This window comes from Mercenaria mercenaria, chromosome 12 (assembly GCF_021730395.1).
Source record: "Mercenaria mercenaria strain notata chromosome 12, MADL_Memer_1, whole genome shotgun sequence".
Taxonomy (NCBI): Eukaryota; Metazoa; Mollusca; class Bivalvia; order Venerida; family Veneridae; genus Mercenaria; species Mercenaria mercenaria.
In genome coordinates this window covers 74,175,618-74,182,888 of record NC_069372.1, presented here as the reverse complement: position 1 = coordinate 74,182,888, position 7,271 = coordinate 74,175,618, and positions in this window count along the sequence as shown.

The following is a 7,271-nucleotide window of genomic DNA, read 5'->3' as shown; positions in this document are numbered from 1 at the left end:
ACCTTCAATCAGAGCTGTTTTTTTTTCGATCTCTTCAGATGGTTCTGCACGGCATTTATGTTGTATCAGCATATCACAGAAACTGCCAAAAGACAAAATTGAAAAGTAGGCACCATATCCAAGGGGTGCATGAATAATAACCAAAGCTATTGGAACTGCCCGAAATGTTCAAGCTGAAAATTTTAACAGTACACTCATACAAAAGAAATGTCGTGCTGAACGATCGGAAGAGATCAAAATATAACAGCTCTGATTGAAGGTACGGGGAGCCACACGGCACAAACAACGCTGCTGTGATAATAAAATAAAAAAGAGGAAAACAACAGGTTTCTCAACACGATATAAACGAAACTGTTACAGGCTCGGTTTCATTGAGCCTATTCATGGACAGGACCCTTACCTTACCCCTAACCTTGTTCAAACCGAGTCTGCAACATTTTCGTATATGTCGTTTTGGGCGGCCTGTGATTTTCCACTTTTTATTTTACAAAGATTTACTACGTTTTGATATAGTGACCTAGTATTTTGTGATATAAACTAAACTTCATGCAGACAAATACCAAATATTTTCTCGATAGTGTTAAGAATATTTTCTAAAGTTTAATCTAGTTACCTAAATACTGAACTAAAAAATCCGGTTTTTAAACTGGACCAAGATGTTACAAAAATACAAACTTTCTGACATTTTTATGTAGACAGTTACATATGGACCCTATTGTGTTCAGAATGTTTTTGGTTAATATGCCTGTTAATATAGTTTTGTATTCCAGATAAACCTATTTCAAATAATTCTACATTTTATAAACAGAATAATTTTGATTATGTATCTTATAGAAAATATGGCATCTAGAGTATTTAGAATGATTTTCATTGATATAACTTTGTGAACAATCGAACAACCTTTTAACCCCAGATGGCTAAATCTCAAACTTTACCTAGATTTGTATAGGAATTGTACAGATCAGATAAACAATGTAGTCTCCCGAGAGTTAACAATTCTATTATTTGGCTTATTGAACTCGCTTTCTTTTCGGTTTCAAACCTAATTTGATTAAGGCGGCAAAATTCTGATTCGGTTTCATCAGATTCAGTTCAGAATATTGCCTCTACGATTAAAAATGCCTTTTCTATGATATAACCTCGTGATCCAGCCTTTGATCTCAGATTATGCAGGGTTTTTTTATATAGGAAAACATTTAGTAGATTTCGTACAGGTAAAATTCATGACATCTAGTATGTTTACAACTTTTTTAGTATGTATTTGAGTCAAGATGACTCAGTTTCAAACTCTGCCGAGATGTTAATACAAACATTCTGATTAAGTTTCTTTACGATGTTATTAAAAGATAACCCAATAGTATTGACAGTGAAATTGTGAACGACGGACGACGGCGGATGACGACGGACTTAGTGCTACCACAACAGGCCACCTTGAGACTTGTGCTAACCTGAGCTAAAACTCCTATAACATTTTCATAACGGTCGTTCAATGCTTTTGGCGGTATGTTTCTGATGGACGAAAGCCAAATTTACATCTTTCACCGCATACTCGTAGCATTATATGCCAGACCTTATTACCGTTACACCGGCATGTTTTTCCTACTGCAGATAAGATAATTAATTTATGTTGAGATGTCCCAATCCCAATTACTCAAGAACGTAGCCACATCAAATATGCAAAACTCTATCTGATTTTTAGATATGAGCATAAAAATATATTTTCAAAAATACATAGATGTAATAAAACAAGAAGGTATCTCTCTCCAAAGTTTCAAATGTAAAACAAGAGGTGTTACAAGAGAGTATTTTGCCGAATGACTTTGGAAACTAGCATGAAGATACAGAAGAGGAAATTTTTATTACAGAACTTTATCTTCCCAACATTCTAGGAGGCGTAGTTTTGGTTATTTTGTCAGTTTGACAAATCTGAAAGGTCTTTACCAAAAATACCATCAATACATTGCTCAAATTTTGTGAACATGTTATTGAAAAATACCTTTTATGGTATCTGTATTTCTTTGAATAAAGTGTTGTTTCGTCCTGTTCTGTTTTGTTTAGAAAGCAATTGTTAATGTCTAATAGGTCGATGCTCGCTGAAACTTTCTTACTCTTCGGAACGTTTAATATCATCACATCACGAATGTATGATATTCATAAACAATAAATGGTTTTTACTCAGATGAGTTAATTCATTTAAATGGTTAAATCCTCTCAGTCTGTCGACATTTTATCTGATATATTTGTATCTATTAGATAAATGAGTCGAATATTTTAGTGCCAAGCAAATGATGTAAATGCATTTCAACGTTGCATTTTTTCCGTGATGAAAATAGAATCATCTGATAAGAGATGTATCATTTTCAATTTCGCTTGCAATTTTCTGACCGTCAGCAGCTGCATTCGCATAATAACTTTATCAGGGTTCTTGTACTTTGTTGCAATAGTATCAATAACAGTTATATGATAACATGATAGGCTTATTTAATATATTTGGCAACTTAGAGTAATTACACCCGGGTAACTCTATGTGGGATCGACAATACAATGTGGGAACATGAGAAACTCTAATGTACAATCAAAAGATTCAAAGTCATAGTATAAATAGTGCATCATTTATTTTGTTTCTGTTAGGTTGAGAGTCATATTGACAAATTGTCAGTCAAATGGCGACACTTCCATCTTTATATAACGGATGAGGACCCCAAGTCCCTACCGGGCTTTGTTTCAGGCATGCATGGGCCATAACTAAAACCACAAACCTTTCCTAAAAGTAAGAAAGGATACGAATATATATAACATGAAAATGCCTGTGTAAACAATTATGAAAACAAAACAGAAATACCTTCGCATGTAGAGGGAAGAGTAACAAGACAGTCACAACAAAGGACAGCAGTAGTTGACACTTGTAATAAGATATTTCTAGCAAATTATTTAACTGGAGACCGATGTAAATGTCCAATGAACTATTAGTGAATGCTTGTTTCATACCATGCCTTTACGGTTTTTCTTAAGGTCTCTTTAACATCACAATCGACAACAGTGTATAAGTATAAGAAAGTAGTATATTTACGATGACCTCTGGTACAATTTTACAATACCCAATGTTATAATATAGAACTGATGTAAAATTATAGCGAGTAATGGCGATGTATGGCGAGTGGTATAGTAATGGTGCATCGAATTGAGTGCATTTACTGGCCGAGTGGACATAATGTTACTTGCCGCTTACCTCTGTAAATTCCAGTTATATCGCGTCTTTATGTCATGTAACTAGGTCGATCATTAAACCCATCTGTGGAAAGATATCAAGCGAGGCACCCGGTGTCATCCATCGCCAGTAAATCGTAACATTTGCTGTACAGACTAATACTTTGGGTGAGATTTTGAAACCCATCCAAGTAAATAAACAAAAGAAATTGCTACATTTTAAATTTTGATATTTACATTAGCCATTACTCTTTTCCATTGCCAATTGATGTTCATTTGTTATGAACAGCAAAAGGAAAGGCGCCCAAAGTTACGTCAACGCTGCTTATTGATAACGTCCTTGTATAGACAACGAGAACGTTTCTTAGATGACGTCGCAGTTGCTCCGTCTTGTGAACAGAAAGGTCGGGAAGCTCAGTTTAATGTCAAATGAAACAAAATGGGTGCAATCTATAAAATAACCTTGTTCACAAATGGAAAGGAAATATAAGATGTAAATATAAGAAATGATTTTTGTCGGAGTTCATGCGAAGTGAACGGCAAATTAAACATGACTAGCGCGATTCATGGATTTGCCGGTCCTATTCTGTTGTTCATTTCCCATGAACTCCAAAAAAAAAATCTCTTTTTTTGCATTATTATTCTTAATGTTTCGCACGCAATTCTGTGTTTGTTATACAAAGAACAACGTCGAGGCTAGTACTTTAATCAACAGATTTGTGAAAACATATCATCCTACCTATTTGTCTTTAGAACTGAAAGAATAAATGTATATTTACAGTTCTGTTCTCTTGCATAACGACACGTATTTGGAACTTTGATTAATCTATTAGCTTTGCTTATAGAGAATCCGGAGCAACTAAGGCCAGTTTTAGAAACAGTGATTTATAGCGTTCGAAGCATGTTCTTAACAAATGACTTTCTTGCCAGTTATTGTGTTTCGTCCAGTTAACCTTTAAGGATACATGCTTACTCCTAGTCAGAATTTTTAGAAACATATCTGGTTGTAATAAGGTAATTAATTATAACAACAATAATAATAATAATTATAATAATAATAGTAATAGTAATAGTAATAATTGTAACAGTAATAATAATAAAAATAATAATAATAAGCCATTTCATAAATAATTGGAATTCTGCTAGTAGTCAAGCTGACACTTTCAATCATAATTTCAAATTTAATGAGAATCATTGAATTAGAAGCATTTAAATAACTTTTACATATATGAGTTCGTTTTAAGCTCACAACTTATCATTTGATATCTTGCACTACGGTTTCTTCGAAATTAATTGCAGTGTTTATTTGATGTGCTTTTTAAAAACTTCATTGAAAATAAAAGTTGTCCCTAAAATTACACCATCTTCTACAGCATGTATAAGATCTTTTAAAATGTTTTTGTTTTAATGAAATGTGTAAAAGGTTTATGATAATTATATAACATTACAGTGACATATGATACGTTCAGCAGGTGTATCTTTGAATTCAATATAATATGGTGGTTTTGCCTGCTGTATCAATGTTTGTGTACTGTTTTTCATATTGTTCTTGCAATACGAATGTTTTGCAATTTTATCAATATTGCGCTTTCGATAATATTTCTACTGGCATTAGATGTTCATACCAACGAGTTTTCTAGACGTTTCTTTGAAGTGTCTGGCACAAAATCACCGCATTTTTTCTCTCTCTCTGTCCCACTTTGTATATAGCAAATATGTGTTATGGCTATTCTCAATGTACGGAATGTTTCTTAATTGTGATCTAATGAAAAGTTTCTTACAATTGATTTCGACGTCTTGCTTATTTAGAAGCAGAAAAGCATGTCATTAACAAAGGGGAATAAAAATATACAAACAGCGGGTGGGAAATTCGGAAAGAAATTCAATAAAACAAACAACACATGACTTTGATAAGTGACTCGTAGACAGGAGGTTACTTTACTGTTACAACATAGCAGAACAATTTATGCTGGAGAAAGCAGTTGTTGCACGTTCTTGGTTTGATAAACGTACTGTTTTTGTGACATCATGAGTTAGATTCTACAAATATATTTCAATCTACTGACAAAAACACGCATCTAATGACTATATTTTATCATTGAAGTCACTTGTTAATTTTTCAAGTATTATTAACTTACTAATAACAAATAAAGTGCATTCATAAGAACACAATCATACTAAGGAGGTAGGTTACCTTGTAAATTCAAATTAGCTGTACCGCAACGATTTTTTATATTTTGTGTAATTTAATGTTTTAACTGCTACAATCTCAATTTTGTTTATCTCTGTCCTTTCAAGTACAATTTTCATCTAGGTTTGAAGTACATGACCCTTCAAAGGTATTTCATGTTGAAAGAAGACGGAAAATACGGATATTTAACACGTAATAATAAATAACCTTTCACAAAACTATATTCTCAATAACATTACTTACCATCATCCATTTTCTGACATTCCGCATAACATATTTCAATATCACAACATAAAAGAAGCAAACATTGATCATTATTCGGAGCGCATGACTCATGAAAAATATTTCAGCAAGTAATGGCTGTTAAAAAATAGTCCAAATAAAGAAAATGCACAGAGGTACGTACTTTCAAAATAAAAGCGGTAACTGACACGTAACGTTATCACGTCAATGACGTCATTTTAAGGCAACAATGTTTTGAAGCGTTTCTGCGACAATTAATTCAGTATTTCTGCATTATTAAACCATTAATCATCAGATCGGAGACAGGTTCATGTTTTTTTCAGAAGAACTGGTATACAAACACATTTAGTTTGTTGTAAACGTAGTCGTAAATCGTCAAGTTAGCTTCCGGTTGGGCATGCGCAAATATAAATATTAAAGTAACTTACCTCCTTAAGATTTCCAAAGATAAATACGTATTTGTACAGTGAACTGAAGGATAATATCTAGCTTTATAATACGGTAGCCCACAGATACAATATAAAGTGTACATAAAGCTTGATTTATTCAGTGAAATGATAAGGATATAATTTAGTTTTAGATTTCTGTTGTCCACAGATAAATATAAAGTAAAAATAAAAGCTTAACTTACTCAGTAAATTAATAAGAATGTAATCTAGCTTTAAATTTCAGTGACCCATAGATGAATATGATGTATACTTAAGTGAATTGATAAGGAAATAATCTAGATATAAATTTCAACATTCCACAGGTACATGTAAATATGAAGAATAGATTTATATTAATGCTGACTAAAGTTCTCTTCTTAAAAGTTAGATCTGATGAGAGCCTGTTGATGAGAGCCTGTTCAAACTCATCTTTCTCTAAAATCGGATTTCCAATATTGTTATTTTTATTTCCACCAATCTATTTTAATTTGAACGAATCAGACGACTCGTTTCATCAGGGGACTCGACTCGGATTTTGGCTAAAATATTGTTACTTTAGAATATTTTGTTTGTTTGTTTTGTTTTGGGTTTAACGCCGTTTTTCATGGAACGGCGGGCAGTAAACCTAACCAGTGTTCCTGAATTCTGTTCCAGTACAAACCTGTTCTCCCGCAAGTGACTGCCAACTTCCCCACATGAATTATCAGAAGTGTAGGACGAATGATTTCAGACACAATGTCTTTTATCAAATCGTCACGGAGAACATATGCCCTGCCCGGGGATCGAACTCGCGACCCTTCGATCCGTAGCCCAACGCTGTACCTACTGAGCTAAGCGAGCGGGTTTTCTTTAGAATAAAAGTTTCGTCATGTTATGAACATAAGAACATGAGATTTTGTTTCTAAACTACCTTAAAAAATGTGAAATCAAAACAAAGTCACACCCAAGTGGGTGCCGCAAATTTCCTGCCACCACAGAGGAACACGTTCTTATCAATGGTTGAATATAAAGCTTTATGGATAAAGCGGCTAACCCGCACATTGTGGTGTCAGATTAAAAAAAAAATCTAACTTCTGCTATATTCACATATATGTCCTCAGATCCAATGCGTATCAATATTAGGAGATGATTTTAATCATATTGTATATTAATGTTAAATCACTATAAGTAACGTACAGATGCTTGTATTTGGTAATAAACGA